Source organism: Arvicanthis niloticus, chromosome 20 (assembly GCF_011762505.2).
Source record: "Arvicanthis niloticus isolate mArvNil1 chromosome 20, mArvNil1.pat.X, whole genome shotgun sequence".
Lineage (NCBI taxonomy): Eukaryota > Metazoa > Chordata > Mammalia > Rodentia > Muridae > Arvicanthis > Arvicanthis niloticus.
Window position 1 is genome coordinate 45,208,966 of NC_047677.1, and position 18,798 is coordinate 45,227,763.

General features: G+C 50.6%; 1 long non-coding RNA gene across 1 annotated transcript; it reads left to right on the top strand.

The window, feature by feature from the left end:
• Positions 1 to 3,541: 3,541 nt before the first annotated feature.
• On the top strand, positions 3,542 to 8,512 carry LOC143435252 (uncharacterized). Its single transcript, XR_013105388.1, has 3 exons — positions 3,542 to 3,681; positions 4,496 to 4,588; positions 5,186 to 8,512. It is a non-coding gene; the product is annotated as an uncharacterized LOC143435252 (long non-coding RNA).
• The last annotated feature ends 10,286 nt before the right edge of the window (positions 8,513 to 18,798 follow it).

The following is an 18,798-nucleotide window of genomic DNA, read 5'->3' on the forward strand; positions in this document are numbered from 1 at the left end:
CCAGCCACTGTGACACTCCCAAGGGGAGCCATCCTACTCATAAAAAGGAGGAAAGGCCTATGTTGGCTCACGGTTTCAGCTCCTGCTCAGCTTATTCCATTGTTTCTGACCCTATGATGAAGCTAAACACCACAGAGGGGACCATATGGCAAAGCAAGGCTGCTTACCTCATGATAGGCAGGAAGCCAAGAGACAAGATAGAGTCCTCAGGGAGAGCGTCCCCAGTGACCTACTTCCTACACGGAGGCCCTGCCTCCTAAACTTTCCAGCACCTTCCAGAACAGTGCCACCAGCTGAGAAACAAGGTTCCAACCCATGAGCCCGTGGGGTGTTGTATATTCAAGCCCTAGCGCGGCCAAGGCTCCTATGTGCTTCAGCATGCAAAATAGACTTAGCTTATCTCTCATCTCCAGGAGGCCCCCAAATATTAACAGCTCCAACATCACTCAGAAGGTCAAGCCCAAAGTCTCCCTTGAGAGTCAAGGCAAGAGTGGCTGTTAGGAAGAAAGAAACAGAGGCTGGAGAGACGGGCCACGGGCCACGGTTAAGAACACTGGCTGCTCTTACAGAGGACCGGAAGTTTTGTTTCCCCGCACTCATAGCAGGCAGCTCACAACTCTGTAACTCCAGTTCCAGGGTATCTGAGGCTCTCTTCTGGGCCCTGTGAGCACTTCATGCTACCAATGCACAAACACATGCAGACAAACCACTCAGACACATAAAATATAAGTAAATAAATAAAAATTTAAATATAAATTCTGCCCTTCTAGGAACAAAAGCCCGGAGTAAAGAATCCCATTCCTTTTATTGATTGATTGATTGATTGATTGATTTTAGATAGGGGCTTGCTGTCTTAGTTAGGGTTTTACTGCTGTGTACAGACATCATGACCAAGTCAATTCTTTTTTTTTTTTTTTTTTTTTTTTTGGTTTTTCGAGACAGGGTTTCTCTGTGTAGTCCTGGCTATCCTGGAACTCACTCTGTAGACCAGGCTGGCCTCGAACTCAGAAATCCACCTGTCTCTGCCTCCCAAGTGCTGGGATTAAAGGCGTGCGCCACCACCGCCCGGCCAAGTCAATTCTTATAGAGGACAACATTTAATTGGGACTGGCTTACAGGTTCAGAGGTTCAGTCCATTATCATCAAGGCAGGAACATGGCAGCATCCAGACAGGCATGGTACAGGAGGAGCTGAGGGTTCTACATCTTCATCTAGGAGAAGACTGGCTTCCAGGCAGCTAGGATGAGGGTCTTAAAGCCCACACCCACAATAACGCACCTACTCCAACAGGGTCACACCTTCTAATAGTGCCACACCCTGGACCAAACATATACAAACCATCACACTTACTGTGTAGCCCTGGCTGTCCTGGAACTCCCTCTGTAGACAAGACTGGTCTTGAACTCACTGCTCCACCTACCTCTGTCTCCTGAGTGCTCAAATGAAAGGTGTGTACCCCACACCTGGTTATGGTCCCAATACCTCTCCAAATAGCACCCCAGCAGGGGACCAGGGCCAGGATACATAGCCTGTGAGAGGCAGTTCATTAAAACCCCAACAGCCAAGCCTATTCAGTAAAACATTGACAATAAATCCACAATGAGATTAGAGTTCCAGAAGATTCTCTGTGAAGACCATGTTTATCTTGTGCTGCTAAGTTCTGTCCTAAACTTGCTATCCAAGCACGGTCATTAGAACAGATTTCAATCTATTTTATTTAATAGACTGGCAGCTCTAGAACCATTAGCTGGGGATTTCTAGCATGTGAGATTCCATTGGTCCTGCAAATGTCAGGGACTAGCCCCCGTGAGTGGGACCTAGTGCCGTTGAAATCTGTCTAGTGACAGGTGTAGAAGGCTGGCTGGCCTAGTTCTTATTTAGACACAGCTCCTACCTGATAAGGTTCTGGGTTTTATCCTCTGATTTCCCCAGAGATTCCATGAGTCACCTCATCTCCTTTGTGAATTTCTCTATTGTGTCTGTGTTTGTTAGCGGATCGTGGTATGTATGTGGGTGTAAAATACATGTTCATGTGGGTGTGTGCACGTAGGTGTATGTGGAAGCCAGAAGTCAATGTCTGGTATCTTCCTCAAGTATAGCTTTTCTGTCTTGTCTTGAGAAGCAGTTTCACTCAGCCAAGCTTGGCTAGACTGGTAAGATTGGCTGGCCCGTGAGTCCCAGTCGTCTTTCTATCTGTGCCTCAACAGAATTGGGAATACAGGCTCAAGTTGCCATTCCTGGATTTTTATATGGTTGCTGGGGATTCAAACTCAGGTCCTTGTGTTTGTGTGGCAAGCATTTTACTGACTTCCTTCGCCATCTCCCTGTGAGTTCCTCTTCTGCTGAAAGCTGGGGGGTGCGGGTGGGGCGTGGGCAGCAGTGATCTCTATGGCTTGCTTGCAGCTTACAAAGCCTGATCAAATGCAACTGGCTCCAGGTTCCTTTGTTTGAAGAACTGCACGCTGGGTACTTACCCCGTGGCTGACTCGATTATAGGCAGCAGCGAGACAAAGATGCATGAGATAGATTCTTATTCTCAGATAATAACAGCTGGCACAGCTGGGCACGGTGGCCCACGCCTGTCCTCTCAGCACTTGGGAAGTGGAGGCAAGAAGATCAGGAGTTCATGATCTTTCTTGGTTATGCAGAGAGTTGGGGGCCAGCCTGGCTTGCACGAGAGACGGTTTCAAGGCAAAGCAGAACAAACTGATAGGGGCTGGAGAGACCTCCCAGCAGTCCCCACGGGCATGAGGACCAGAATTTGGAACCGTGGAACCCATGCAAACATCACGTGGGCATGGTGGCCCACCTGAGACTCCAGCCTCTGAAGCTGGAGATGGGATTTGTTTTTTGTTTTTTGTTTTTTTGTTTTTCGAGACAGGGTTTCTCTGTGTAGCCCTGGCTGTCCTGGAACTCACTCTGTAGACCAGGCTGGCCTCGAACTCAGAAATCCACCTGCCTCTGCCTCCCAAGTGCTGGGATTAAAGGCGTGCACCACCACCGTCCGGCGAATAAATTTCTTAAAAGAAAAATAAATCCAAAAGAGTAAAAAAAGAGAAAACCATTGGCTGACATTTAGTGACCACGTGGACTGGACAAGACAGACACTACAGGGAGCACCATTCCCCACCCCCAACCCCTCAGTAGTTTGGTTCTCACGACCATTTCCTGTGGCAACTACTGTCATAGACCTGGTTGTTGGAGACAAGGAACTTGAGACTCCGAGAGGTCAAGTAATGTGACTGAGATACACAGCTAGCAGCTGACTACCGTGAACCTGCTCTTAACCATCTGTTTCCAAGTGACTTGTCAACCAGAAAGGACATAACCCGAACACTGTAACCCCCGAACACTGTAACCCCCGAACACTGTAACCCCGAATACCGTAATCCTGTGCACTATGGAACTGGTTGGCCAGAGGCAAATGGGCGGGGCACTCCGGACAGTGGAAAGTGTGTTCACAGAGGACTGGTGGCACTAGGTTACTGGCTGAAGTGGCCCGTGACAGTGTGGGGCCATGAAAGGGAGGGCAGGAAGGTAGGGCCCAGACCTCCTCCCCCTCTCGATTGCGGAAGCACTAAGCTCTCTGCATGCTGAGCCTACAGAGACCAACTTGATCCTGAAGGCTGTAGAGCCATGAAAGGATTTTCGGTGGATTTACAATTTGGAAATCTCTTGCAGGTTTGCAGGGTGTGGGGGCTGGAAGGAAGAAGCTTTTGGGAGGTCTTTATGTAATCCAGGTGAGAAATGAGCCAGGCTGGGATTGAAGTCCTGTTGATGGGAATAGGAAGCAGACAGAGGGGTAACCAAGATGAGAGAGAGAGAGGCAGAGAAGATAGAAGCCTGGACCCTGCATACTAAGAGGGAAGGAAGCATTCAGGGTGAGGTCCCCTGAGTCTGCCTGCAAGATGGGGGTACTCCTGAGCCTACACCGAGATGAGAGACACAGGAGGAAGAACGGGGCTGTGTTCTAAGCAGAGAGGTGGCAGCCCTGGGGAGCTGGGCTGGAGATATAGCTAATGATGGCAGACAATTACGAAGGCATGCAGCGGAAGAGGGCAACCTCCCAGGGATGCAGGAAGATTAAATGAATTAATACACACAGTGGGCTGGGAATCGTGCCTCTCACAAAGCAAGCAGGCTAAGAGAATTTGCTATTAATTTGACTATCGTTAGTCCTGTTCCACAGGCCAGGAAACTGGGGCACAGTGTGTTCATGAAGCTGGCCGGGGTCACTCGGGCCACAGGGCGGCTACTGTCTGACTCGGGGCATGGTCCTGGCCCCAGACCCTGCCACCTGCAGCTAACAGTGTAGAGGGTGACCAGAGGGTGGAGTGGGGAAACAGAAAAGAGATTAAGGCAGAGGTCAAGAGAAATTCTTCTTTGGCTAAACTGTGTCTAGGGCCTCTCTGGAGCCCAGATTTCAGCTACATAAACTGCTCATCCCTGAAGATTCTTTAAAATACAGAGTCACCATCTTCTGTCTCCTACTCAGGATCCTGTGCATCCGTCATTCTGGAAGGATCAAGGTCCTGGCCCAAGTTTGAGAAACCTTGGATATCAGAAGGAGACTGAATGTCACTAAGGTGTAAGGATAGAAATGGTTCATGTTTGTTTGTTATTTCTCTTGCGACAGAGGCTCTTGCATCCCAGGCTGGCCTCCAACTCAATATACAGAAAAGAAAAAAAAAAAAAAAAAAAAAGTGACCTCCAACTTCTGATCTTCCTCCTGGTGTGTACCACCATACCCAGTTTATTCAGCACTGGGGATAGAAACAAGAGCTCTGGCAGATGCTCTGCCAACCAGTTAAGTTGCCTGGCCCCCAGCATGGTCCCTTTTAAAGGCTAGAATAAAGACTTAGAGAGACAACACTGGCAAGCTGTGGGGGTGGGGCAGAGAGGCGGGGTGGGGGTGGGGTGGGTGGGGTTGCAGGCAAATCCCTGTGGTGTGGGTGATCAGAGCAGAACACCTCAGTTGGGTTCTGCTCCCACCCCACCCCCACCCTACCTGGGCAAGTCCCTTAGAGCCTGTTTCTTCGTTGTTAGACTGGACACCCCAATCTCTGTCCGTGGAGGGTTCCCGTGAGTAACTGACAGGATGTCTGACTACTTTGAGGGTTGTAAGGAGTGTGTGATTGTCTACAAACAGTGCACTGCCACATTCCTGTTGTTTCCACCCCTGCAGGTGGCTGGCTGGTGACAGACTGGGAAAGAGCATGGGAAGCTGTCTGGGACTTCGCAGGCAGCTCCATGGCTTAGCAGATAAGTGGGGTAAGGTCAGTGAGCCTGGGCCAAAGGGGAGCAGGCGTGGGCTGATTCATCAGACCTAGGAGGGGACCGTCGACCGATGGACTGTGACCTCCTCCATGCTTATCCTGGAGCATGCCTGATGGTTTGCTCAAGAGTGTTGCGTGGGAAGGGAGCACACCTGAGTGCAAGCATATACGCATGCACGTGCACGCGCGTTCGGTCCCATGCTCCAAAGAACATCCCAGAGTGGTGATGGGTAAGATGTCGTCTCTGAGAAACAAGACTCTCCAGTGAGTGACTCTTCAGCTGACCTCCTTCTTCCAAGCAGTGGGGATAACTGGACCGCTTGCCGCTGTTCAGTTTGGTTGGGTGTTGATGTGCTGGCTGTAAGCCAAGCATGCACACACTTGTCTGTTGCCAACCAGGGGTCCACAGAGCAAACACGAGTTAGTGGAAAGGGCCGTTGTTGTCCAAGGTGCACCCTGGTGGCATTCAGAGTGTCTGTATGGTGGCTTCTTGGCTACCCCTTCTGCATATGACAGCTCTTCCCCGTCATAGGTCAGAACTTTGAGGACAAGTGATGGGTGAGGAACTGGGGAAAGGAGGGAGGAAGGGAGAGGCATGATGGTGTCTCAGTGCCCTAGCTCAAGAAACGATCCTCTGAGAGTTCCCCCTCTTGTCATATCAATGTCATCTTCCAAAAGACACCTTCCCATTGCAGCCATGACTGGAGAGCCGTGCACTTTGACGCTGCTGGGTGAGCACGTGTTGTGTGTGAAGAAAGCATGGGGAGTTCACTTCTACGTGTTTGCCAAAGACCTTCCCGCCTGGGCTTATTGACTGCTTACATCCCTTCCGGGAGGGTCCTGAACCCCTGGCCTGTGGATTTTGTGTTCCCGTAACACCTGTTGTATGCAGCACTGCCTAATTGCACAAGGCACGGGGAGGAGCACCTAGACCAGGGAGGACTATCAGACTCCAGTTCAATTCCCCATTCTTGGTGTACTTCTAATTGCAGACACTCACAGGCATTGACGTTTGACATGCTGTGGTCATGTAGTGATCCGAAGAGTTTACACTTGAGAACCATTATTCAATGATTTTACATATGTACTTGCACGCGTGTGTGTGCACACACACACATGCACACATAAACACCACTAATTTCAATACGTTTATAATTTCATGTTGGGTCACATTTGCAGCTATCCCACAGGCCACGGGATTGGACGTGTCTGGTAGAAATCTGTTGGGGCTCTGGATGGGTCAAAGATAGGAGAAATATGATCCTGATTTAGACTGGGTTCCTGTCCTGGCTGGTTTTATGTGTCAAGTTGAAGTTATCACAGAGAAAGGAGGAAATGCCTCCATGAGATCCAGCTGTAAGGCATTTTCTCAATTAGTGATCAAGGTGGGAGGGCCCAGCCCATTGTGGGTGGTGCCATCCCTGGACTGATGGTCCTGGGTTCTACAAGAAAGCAAGTTGAGCAAGCTAGGGAGAGCAAGCCAGCAAACAGCACCCCTCCATGGCTTCTGCATCAGCTCCTGCCTCCACGTTCCTGCCCCGTGTGAGTTCCTGTCCTGATTTCCTTTGGTGATGAACAACCATGTGGACAGTAAACCCTTTCCTCCTCAACTTGCTTCTTGGTCCTGATATTTTGTGTAGGAATAGCAACCCTAAGACAGTTTTTCTGGTGGGGCTAGTGCCCAGGATCCATGCAGTAATGTTGTGATAAGTTTGATAACAGGCTTTCTGGGGGAAGGGCCCCCTTGATAACCTGGGGGTAGGGCTATGCCAAGAAGCCCACCAGTCTGGGAATGGAATATGGGATATTCTGGTTTGCAGACACAAGTGTGAGCATATCTCCTTAAGCTGTAAAAACTGGTGTCAGATAGTATCTGGTGCATAGTAGGCCTTCAGTCAATACCTTTTTGATGAATAAGCAAACATGAATGAATATATGAATGAGAAAACACATGAATGAATGAATGAATGAATGAATGAATGAATGAATGAAGAAAGAGCTGGCTGGCTGGGTGCTGAGTCAAGAGGCTGTTGCAGGTTGGGTTGCCTTTGTCAAGAGGCAGAGAAAGGGGAGAGAAGCCTCAGGAATCAGGATCCTGACTACCAAGGGATGCCCCAACCCCAGCCTGCCCCACCACAAACTTCCCCAGCTCTGGCCACTGCTTAGCATTCTCTCATAAATAACCCGGATGCTGTTGACTGCAGGCTTCTTGTTGGGCCTTTTGTTTCCTCAGCCGTGACAAAAGCAGTGTTAGTGAGTTATTAGAAAAAAACAGAGCTCTGCTCCAGGCCAGAGACTCTGCAAACACAGAGCCGATGGGGCCAGGAGGCAGAGGGGTTCTCCTGGGAGTGTAAAAGGGAATTTACATATTCCCATAACTCTTGTCTTTTGGAGCACCGCAGGTCACACAGAGCCTGAATGGGTTGGGGTCCAATAGTCCATGGCTATTAGAGCAGCTACCTCAGGACCTTTGCACCTGCCTGTGCCTCAGTACTCAGCCCTGCCGCACTCTCACTTGACTTGATTGAATGCCACTTCCTCTTTCCCTGGCGACCTTGCCTAATGTGACATCACCTTCACTCCACTGCCACCTGCCTTCCCTTACTTTATTTTAATTTTGGTTTCATGGTATATAGCAATTTCTAGATTCTTCTAGAAGCAGACCCAGATGAAGGTTTGAGAGAAAACAGTTATTTGGTGGCTCTAGAAGACAGTTATAAAGTTGCTGCTGTTGGGGACTCTAGGAAACAGTAATAAAGTTGCTACTGTTCGGAACTGAGGCACATCACTAGGGAACTGCAAGACGCCTCCCAGACTGGTGGCAGAGCTGGGCCCTAGGTCCTGTGAGTCAAAGGGTAGGCGCCATCACTGAGGAACATTTTCCTGATGAAAGTGGTGTGGCTTGGGCTGGCAGGAAAGCTCAGTGGGTGGAGGAGCATGCCGCTAAGCCTGACGAATTGAGTTTGATCCCCATGATTACAGGGTGGAAAGAGAGAACTGACTCCTGAAGGTTCTCTTCAGCCTACACGTCCACGTTTTGTGCCATGTGTACCTAAAGGTACAAGTGTGTGAGCATGCTGTGACAGTTTGTATGTGCTTGGCTCAGGGAGTGGCACTATTAGAAGGTGTGGCCTTGTTGGGGTGGGTGTGGCCTTGTTGGGGTGGGTGTGGCCTTGTTGGGCATGAGCTTTAAGACCTTCATCCTAGCCGCCTGGAAGCCAGTATACTGCTAGCCGCCTTCAGATGAAGATGTAGAACTCTTAGCTCCTCCTGCACCGTGCCTGCCTGGATGCTGCCATGCTCCCACCTTGATGATAATGAACTGAACCTCTGAACCTGTAAGCCAGCCCCAATTAAATGTTGTCCTTATAAGAGTTGCCTTGGTCATGGTGTCTGTTCATAGCAGTAAAACCCTAAGTAAGACACGTGCACACACAAAATAAAAATATATATAATAAATTATAAAGAACAGTGTAATTGAGATTGGATCCAGTCATACAAGAGATAGGCCTACTTTGGGGATACCTCTTCTGGTCTCTCTGCCCCCATCCTTCCCCTGGGTTCCTTCCCATCACTATCCTGAGCTAGGGCATTCTATGCCCTAAAGTCTGGCTTGTGCTGGTTTGGCCTAGCCCGCAGAGGCCCACGAAGTCTCCTTTAGGGATGAGCCATTCTCCCAGGGCCCATGTTGGAGCCAGTGCTTTTCTTCCTCAGCTAGAATAACCAGAGCTTAGATGTTATTGTCTGAGCAACCAAATGACCCACAGGTAGGGTAGGAGTGACTGAGGGTCTTTTGATGGGGCATGGAGAGGAAGGTGGGCATGTTGATCTGAGGAGTGAAGGCTCGCCTCAGCCTATCTGCGGTGTTCCGTGGGGACGTGTACAGAGGCCTGCAGGCTACTTGAGGTTATGGGGGTGCTCTGGTGGATGTCTCTCAGAGTGTGTCCAGGGCAGTGCAGCCTGACTCAACCTCTGGGAGTCACCATGACAAGAGTCAGCAGCATGGCAACACAAGGTCTCTTTTCCTGGACCCTGAAGAATCAGACATAACGAAGGCTGGTTTCTCAGCACTGCGGCAATTGGAGACTTGGGATCCGAATTTATTTGACTTGGAAAAATAAAGCAGGATGACATTTATTGCAGGAGGATGTGGCAGTGTAAATTCAAGCCCACTCCAGTACAGGAGGCCCTTGGGGCCTCTAGGCAGAAGGGTCTGGGTTGAAAGGCCTGCTCTGGCCAAGTGGGAGGGGAAGGGGAGGGGGAGGGCAGGAGGCGGGGCAAGAAGGCCAGTAGGGAGATAGCAGAGAAATATAATGTTTGTTTTTTAAAATGTACTTGAAAAATAACATTTCTTTATTTCTGACTGTAAAAATAACACAGGCTGCTTGTAGGAAATTGGGGAGAAACTGTAATATATAAAGTCAGAGATGCAAATCACCCCAAATTCTTATCACCCACGATAGTCATTAAAATAGAATTACCCAACCTTCTCATCTTTATTCTGTCCCAGCTCTTTAATAATTGAGGCTGTATTAATATTATTTATATAATTTACATTCTATCTATAGAGGACAGAGGATCCCATAGCTCCACACAGTAAACAGATGAGAAATTTGCACACACACAGTCCCTTGCCCGTCTACCTCACGTCTTAATTTACAGGGCCATGAAGCACAGAGAGAAAAAGGACAGGCGCCAACTGTGCCAGCAAACAGTATGGTGAACCTAAAGGAGCGACCTCACAGTTTCTGGGCCTCAGTTTCATTGTCTGTATCTCACAGCATTCTTGAGGAGAATCATATAGAAATGTCCTCAATAGCTGTCACGGTGTCATCCAGCCATGGCGGTGGAGGAGGAACAACCAGCAGAGCTTTGGCATTCAACTTCCTATGTGGCTTTGAGAGCTTCTCCTCCTCTTCCTCCTCCTCTTCCTCCTCCTCTTCCTCCTCCTCCTTCTCCTCTTTATTTTCCTCCTCTTCCTGTTCCCCCCTCCTCCCCATCCTATTCTTTCCCCCTCCTCTCCCTCTCCTACTCCCCACTCCCCTCCCCCTTCTCCCTTTCTTCCCTTTTTAAAGATTGGGGGCAAAAGAGATGGCTCAGCAGTAAGAGCCCCGGCTGCTCTTCCAGAAGACCCGGGTTCAGTTTCCAGTGGTTCCCAACCTTCTGTAACTCCAGCTCCAGGGAATCAAATGTCTTCGTTTGGCTTTATCCGGCCCCAGATGTGCATGTAGTACATTTACACACAGGCAGGAAGAACACTCACACTCAAAACATAAAAATAAATACATTCCCTCCCCCCCCCAAAAAAAAAACCTCAATGAAACAAAAGGCATTCAATAGTTTCTGGCTTGGCTACCGGTGTTGCTACATAGTAACTAGCTGTGTGGTATTAAGGCTGTGGCTAAGCCTCTCTATTCTTCAGTACCGGCAGCTTCCAAGGAGGTGATGGAGGGGGTCTATGAAGGCAAGTAGTTCTTAGTCTGGGCTGAGGCATTTTAACCCACCCGTGCCCCCAGAAAGCCCTTGAGTAGTGGTATAGAAAGAGGATGCAATAAACAGGCTGGATTATCTTCAAAGGGCTGAGCGTTGCTCCCTTCCATCCCTGCAGCCATGCCTGAATCTTAATGTTCCATATCCCCTCTGGTAGGCACTGGGGGATCCTCCTAAGAACCAGAGCCAAACAATGAGACTAGTTAATTAAAAGAACAGTAGGTCCCCTGGGCTCTGAGCTTTCTGAACTGCTTGGCCTGTGGCAGGGCACCCCAGCATCTCCAATCCTCCCTGGACACTCAGCAGTCCCGGCACATCCTGTAGAATCAGGAGACAGCCCAGGGGGACCTGAGGGAGGAGGGGCACAGGCCCATGTTGAATTGTGTTGTAGAGAGAAGGGGGAGATGAGGCCCTGGCTAGGTGACGCTGGCCTGGGGTCAAACCGGAGCAGAGGGAGTGGCTCCATACTTTCAATGCTCAGTGGGGGCCAGGGACGGCTCTGGTTCTGTGGAATCTGTGTGAATGGCGCCCCCTGCAGGAAATGCCATTCTCTCTCTCTCTCTCTCTCTCTCTCTCTCTCTCTCTCTCTCTCTCTCTCTCTCTCTCTCTCTCTCTCTCTGTCTCTTCAGCTGTATGTCCAAACAAGCAAACGAGCTGCTCCTCCATATCTGCTGCAAATTTCCATGTCCCCAAACCCCATACTCAGATCACAAATGAGTCATAGTCTGCCTGGGCTACAGAGATAGTTCAAGGCTAGCCTGGACCACCTTGTAAGAAGAGCCTGGGCATAGCTTAGTATGAGCGAGAGCCTGGGGTTCAGCCTCCAAGGGAGGGGTGATTGGGGACAGAAAGAAGACAATTAGGTGGAAGGTTAAACAGAAAGAGGCAAGGGAAACTCAGGGCCTGTCCTTGAGCCCCCAGGCTGTGACCTCAGCCTCACCAGTCCCCTTCCTGGGCCATCTCTTTAAGCTAGAGAACATTTGATCCTGCTTCTGGCAGAGGCTGCTGGGAGGCTGAGAAAAGCTAGCTCAGCGGAACAGGATACTTCCACTGGGGCCCCAGAAGCCAGAGGACAGGGCCTCTTAGCCTGCTCTTGCAGGAAGAGCCGCCTGGCCTGACCCCTTGCCCAGCCACATCCCAGAAGCAGGAAGCAATGGGTACCCTCCTACTGTCTCTGCAACCTGCTTATCTCAGGACTTCCTACAGACACCTGCCCCTCATCTGGTTGATTCTTTTCTCCAAGAATCGGCTTCACCAGGCTGCCCACGACTCAGATGTATCTTCTTAAAAGCCGGGTATTTGCATTTGCCCTTAATCCAAATTTCAACTGGCTGATTCAGGCCTCGTCCAAAGCCGATTTTTGTTGGTCACCGCGGTCGGCTTGGCTCACGAGTATACAGGTGACTGCTGTGTATTCAGCCCTGTTCTGGATGCTGTGAGCAGCCCCACATGACCAGGACACATGGAAGCATCTTTATACTTCAGCTCAAGACACTGATGCCTGTTCTAGGCCTGGGACATGGATGATATCCAAGACCAAGTGGCAGCTGGGGGTTCCAGAAAGTAGCTGATCTGCAGATGCCAGGCAGTCCTATGGGCTGGGATGGCTTCCCTGGGAGGCTTTTGGAGTGGGTGGGGGCAGGCTTTTTGCCTGAATGGACTCTGGTGCTGCAAAGAGAGCAGATTCTTCTCCCTGTGCGTGTTACCAGCTGCCAGTGTCAGAGGCTCAGCATCAAGCAGGCCCAGTCCCCAGGAGCCCTGAGAGAAGACATTTGCATTGAGAAGAGAGTACCCAAATAATATACCAGGCTGCTTCCCTGGGGTGGTAAAACTGAGAGGCTGCAGCCAGCCAGGCAGAAGTGGCAAGAAACAGCCTTTCATTAAGAGCACAGAGTCATTTACCCATCCAGGACTTTCCTCTTTATGTTACTGTCCATCCCTAAATCTGTATTTGCATCTGTTTCTACACCAGGGTGGGAAATAGTCTCCCCTCTTAGGCTGGAGATGGGCCTCTTCCCTCAGACTAACTTCCCTGTGGACAATCTGTGTCTCCTCAGATGGGGCTCCCTGAGGACAAGGCTTTATTTCCCTTAGACTGGGACTTTCTGGTAACTGGCCAGGTCTTCACTTGCTTGGTGCCTTCTACATAACGGGATGTCCAGAGTGATGTACATATGAAACTTGACCAAATAAATTGTTAAAGATTTATTTGTCTTATGTATGTCTGTTACAGATGGTTGTGAGTCACCCTGTGGTTGCTGGGAATTGAACTCAAGACCTTTGGAAGAGCAGTCAGTTAGAGAGATGGCTCTTAACCACTGAGCCACCTCTCCAGCCCAGACCAAATAAATTGTTAATTATCCAGCCCGTTGTCTTCCCTAACCCATTCAGTAGAGACACAGGGTCTTGTATTCTGCTGTCCCTTATGCCTGCTCAGAGAACGAGACCATCTCTTTTTAAAAGTTGGTGTTAAAACATAATTACTTCTAATCTGCTGAACCATCGGCTCACAGAAAGGCTAAACAAAACCTCCCCTTTTCAGCAAGAGTGTGAGCAGAGGGAGGCTGGGACAGTGCAGGTAACTCTCTGATGGGAAATGGTGTTTTATACCTGTCAGGCCTTGGTCACAGCTCACAGACCTTGGAGTCTGATGATGTGAGGAATTTCAGGAGGTGGCCCAGCAATCAACATTGCTATCTAGCAGACTATTCTGGAGCCCAGAGACAGGAAGGTTGCACAGTGAAGCAGGGAGCAACCATGGCACAGTGGCAACTCCATCAGGGAATAGCTTATGGCCTCATTATTCACATCCGTAAAATGGACAGGTCACTTATCTTACCTCACAAGAACAAGATAAGGAAAAAAAGAATAGTGTGGTCTCTGTGGAATTCACTAGAAAGTTCAAATGTGAGGGCACTGTCTTAGTGTTTTTAGTGCTGAGAGAAAAACACCATGACCAAAAGCAACTTGGGGAGGAAAGGGTTTATTTCATCTGACATGTCCATTATCATAGTCCATCACTGAAGGAAGTTGGGCAGGAACTCAAGGCAGGAACCTGGAGGCAGGAACTGGAGCACAGGTCATGGAGGAGTTCTGTTTCCTGGCTTATACTCCGTGGTTTGTTCAGCCTGCTTTCTTAGGCCACAGTGAGCTGTCCCCTCCCACACCAATCATTAATCAAGAAAAAAAAAATGCCTTACAGACTTGCCTACAGGCCAATCTGATAGGGCATTTTCTCAATTAAGATCCCCTCTTGGGTTGGAGAGATGGCTCAGTGGTTAAGAGCACTGACTGCTCTTCCAGAGGTCCTGAGTTCAATTCCCAGCAACCACATGGTGGCTCATGACCATCTGTAATGGGATCTGATGCTCTCTTCTGGTGTGTCTGAAGACAGTGACAGTGTACTCATATACATAAAATCAATAATAACATTTTTTAAAAATTCCCTCTTTCCAGATATATCTAAGTTTGTGCCAGGATGATAAAACCCAACCAGTACAGGAACCTATGGTGAGGGCTGATAGTTACCAGAGATTCCAAATCAACCAGTCTTCCAAGCTGAGGTTTGGATCCTGGGATCCCAGCCAAGCCCCGCCCACTGCCACTCATCAGGTCAAGTGGTGTTTGTTGAACACCCACTAAGTGCCAGGAACTGTGCCAGGTGCTGGAGAAACAGCCCCTTCCCTTCCCTGCTCAGCTCAAAGCTATTCAGTTCTCATTGTCACATGAGCAAAACCATCAATCCCAGGCTACAAAGGGCTTGCTCTTTGGCTTGCACTGGTTATAGCTCTATTGCTGACACCATGCAAAACATCATGACCAAAAGCAACATACAGAGGAATGAGCTGATCTGGGCACATGGGTCCAGTGGGGTAAGAGTCCATCATGGCCAAGCGACAGGGCAGCAAGCAGCAGGCTTGGCAATGGTGGCCAGAACGGAAAGTGGCTGAAGCTTTGAATCCCAAAGCTTCACTGACACACTGACACACTCCCTCCAGTAAGGTGGTACCTCCTAAGCCTTCCCAAACAGTGCCACCCACTGGGGACCAAGTATTCAAATATATGAGTCCACCAGGGACATTTTCATTCAAACCAGAACTCTCTTTGATCTCAGCCACTCCCACTTGCTCCCTCACCGCCACAGGACCTTTGCACATGCTGCCTCAGCGCTGAGGCGTTCACTTCCCAGATATTCATGTGGCTCAGTCCCTCTACTCTTTAGTATCATGGCTCCAGTGTTAGTGGCAGCCTACATCCTTTTTCTGGTAGTCCAGCCTTCCTGCTTTCTAGCAGGAAGTCCAGCCTCTCCCTAGGTTCAACGTTTTCCTTACTATCTAAACACCAGATAGCTTCTCTATTTGCTCGGTCCTATTGTGTGTCTCTTCACACCTCCATAAAGACGGTATTTTGTCTTAAAAAAGTAATTTATTTTTACACGAGCACTTGGTAGCTTCAGGCTTGGTAGCAAGCACCTCTGCCTGATGAGCCATCCCACCACCTCTGGAAGAGATTTTGTTTGTGCAGAGTCCACGGCACCTAGGGTGCTCAATGAATGGTGCACATACAGAAGACTGTGCTCCTATAAAGCCTGCATTCTGTCAGCAGGGCCTAACTGGGTGTGGCGGGGGTAGGGGGTGCAGGGGTGAGATACAGCTCTGGTGACAAAATTCCATAGGCAACCCCCCCCCCATCCAGGGTGTCATGGAAAGATTACATTATCCTTAGTCTTGAGCTGTACAATTTATAACACAAGTTAACTGCTTACTAATTAGCAGCTGGAGCCATTAACTGGCTATTTGTTAGAGCTCGAATTAATAAACTGGTCTTTCAGTGGGGTCATAACTCTCACCGTTCCGAATCCCCTCCCAGCCAGCCTCCTCCCCTTGACCAGAACTCAGCCTGCTGTGCGATTCGATCAATACCTGCCACCGTATGATTTTCAGACGCAATCTACTTCGCAAGGCGACGGCACCATCGGGGCCAGGCTGAGTCTCTCCACACTCTACCTTGCTGCCCCTCCAGGCTCTGACTCAGAAGAGGACAGCAGGCAGCTGAAAGGGATGGAGAGCATTCTAGGAACCGTGATGTCATTAGAGACCACAGCTAACTGCCCATACTGGACCCTGCCCTGGGAGCCTGCTTCCCTGGCTCATCTTAGACATCTGAGACCAGAGTTAACTAGTTCTGGGTACTTCCTGGGCCCCAAGTGCTGAGCCTGCCTTCTCTGAGGCAAAGGAAGGAGGGCTTTCTTTTGAGGAAGTGATGGTGGCCCCCAGGTAGCCTGCTGCAGTCTGATCCCAAACCCTATGAGTCCTCATGGTTCCCTTCAGGGTGGTTCCTTCAAGTCTTGGGGGTCCAGCTCTCTCATGCCTCCAGACTCTTAACAGACTCATGTGTGGTCCAGAGCACTTTGCTAGTGCGTGTAGAAACTAGGAGATGCTAGTTTCACAATAAGAACCTCTGGGCTTACATACCTGCAGCTTGGGTAGCCTAGGAGGAAGGAGCAAATCTGTTCTGCCTGGCTTCACCTGACCCTGCAGCATCTCTGTGAACTCGAAGAAGTCCCTAAGATGCCTGACAATGCCCGACACAAACCCTCTGCCCCTGTAGAGGGTTCACCCAGTTCCCTCAGCCCCTGTTAAGTAGAAATCCCACCTGCTTGCTATCTGGGTTGAAAGTGAGGCTCAGACAGCTTGGAGCTGGACCACAAGCCTGGTGGTCCTCTGTTTTTCCTAAGGCTGGCTGCCGCTGTCAATTCTGAGGCTCTGTCCCAGGCAGCAGGCCTGGAACACTGGGGGAGGAAATGACTGAGTTGACAGGCACACATGAACAGGCTGTCGAGGTGTTTACACTACACACAACGAGAATTCACAAGTGGATTAGCACAGCAAATGTTCAATCCCAGCCTGCCAGGCTCTGGACTTCTGCTCCCCTCCTCCCTAACCCTCCTCCACCACAGGCAAGGCCTCTTTCTTTTCCAGGCCAGTATGTGTTCAGACAATATACCCATCCTCTCTGCTAGGCCAGAGAAGAGCAATTCGATGCTGTTTGGACTTGGGAAGAGAAGACAACAGTTTCCCAGAATAGGCAAAGCCAGTGAGAGCTTGAGTCATCAAGCATGACTCCCTGGGAGCTTCCTGGGGGGATTCTGGAAGCTTCCCAATAATGGCAACAGACAATAAACCAAGCTACTCACCAATCACCCCCTCATTTGATACCACTTTCCTTTCAGACTGAGTGGGAGAGGTGGGTGGAAAGACATCGGATGTCTATAGAATGGATCATGCGTTTCCCTTCGGGTTAATGGGAGGCTGGGAGTAGAGCCGGTGGAAGGTAGCCTTGGACTGGGGGATCTGGCCCACGATGGACATCATTCATTCATTCATTCATTCATTCAATAAATCTCCAGTTGGCATCTGCTGAGTTGAGCTTGGGCACCCTTAACTGAGCCTTGGACTTCCACCCCCCAGTAATAGGAGGAAAGAAACAAAGAAGCCAGAAACAAGTGTGTGTAGCCTGGATGAACCATAAGGAAACTGAGAAGGGTCAGGCTGATGGCGCCCCTCCCCACCTACCAGGCAAGTCCTTGTGCCTCCTTAACAGGTTATGTCTGCCCAGGAGGGCCAGAGGAGGAGCATCCCGCTGGGAGTGAGTTTGGAGAAGGAGGGGTTTAGTATTAATATTTTTTAATTTATGCGTTAATTTACACGCAAGAGAATCAAGGCTTTGGGTGAACGAAATAGGTCTTTTGAGTTTGGGCAGACGCCTGAAGTCACAGACCCACCATCGCAGCGGATCTTGAACAGGCTCCAACCCCGGAGCTTGTTAGCTGCTGCGGCTGGCTGTCCGCTCTCCCACGGGTCTCTCTTTAGTACAATCCCTGCGCTCACGCCGAGATAAATAACGGCGACAGGTGGAGCAGGTGAGATTAGCAGGACCGGGGGTTGGAGGGAGGATGCGATTGGGGCCCCAGGGAGGTCGCGCGCCTCTCTCCCTAGCCCACGCCCCTCCCCAAGGGCGTCTGGAAGGAACTACGTCTTGGTCACGGCTTCTGGGAGGGCCGGGTTAAGGTGACGGAGTCTCGGAGTGGGGGAGACTCAGGCTTCCCGGCTTGGCTGCGGGAAGCGCGTGCACCTCTAGGGCATTTGGCCACGCCTGAGATCTCACGGGTAGGCAGGGTTTGAGAGAAGCGGGCTGAAGGGGACACTGGGTGTCCCTGTGGAGCTCTGGCACTGGGGTCTTGCTGGCAAACCTGTTGGCAACCTGTGGGCCGGAGCTAGGACATGAGCTACAAGCGCGTCCTCCTCCTCAGAGGCTCTGACAGTGGCCGGGCGCCCGACCCGGGGAGCGGCCGAGGCAGCTTGGAAAGGGGCTGGGGCTCTGCCAGGGGCGGGTGGTGGTGGAGGTGGCGGGATTCCCAAGCCGAGCCAACATCCCTGCAGAGCAACAGCAGGCAACCGCCTCTCGCGCCAGCTCTGGTCTAGGAGAAGAAGACGCCTCGGCCTCTCCCTCCGATCCTAGGCTCCAGTATCGCCTTCTCCAAAGTGCAAAACATTCATAAGTGTCCAGTGCCCTGCAGGCTTGGGTCCCCGCAACCAGCTGCCGGTGCCTGCCGGGCGAGCGCGCTGCGAGCGTTTGCACCCGGCCCGGGCTTTGCCAGCCTAGGCTGTGCAAGGGCGGGCGGAGAGCGCGTGCGAGTGCGCGGATGCAGAGCCCGCGCCGAACCCACGTTCCCGCTACTGTCCTCGGGATAGATGGATCCATTGCTGCTTTCTGACATTTTTCTGCCAGGGGGCTGGTGGGGGAGGCGGAGATAGGGAGAGAGAGATGGGGGGGGCGGAGGGAGAGAGAGAGAGAGAGAGAGAGAGAGAGAGAGAGAGAGAGAGAGAGAGAGAGAGAGAGAGAGAGAGAGAGAGAGAGAGAGAGACTGCTTCCCCCAGCCCTGTTTTGTTTTCTCTAATTGGTCCTGGGGGAAGCAAGGAAATTGGACAGAGGCTGGGCCGGGCGAGCTGGGCTGCCTTTAATTGGCTCC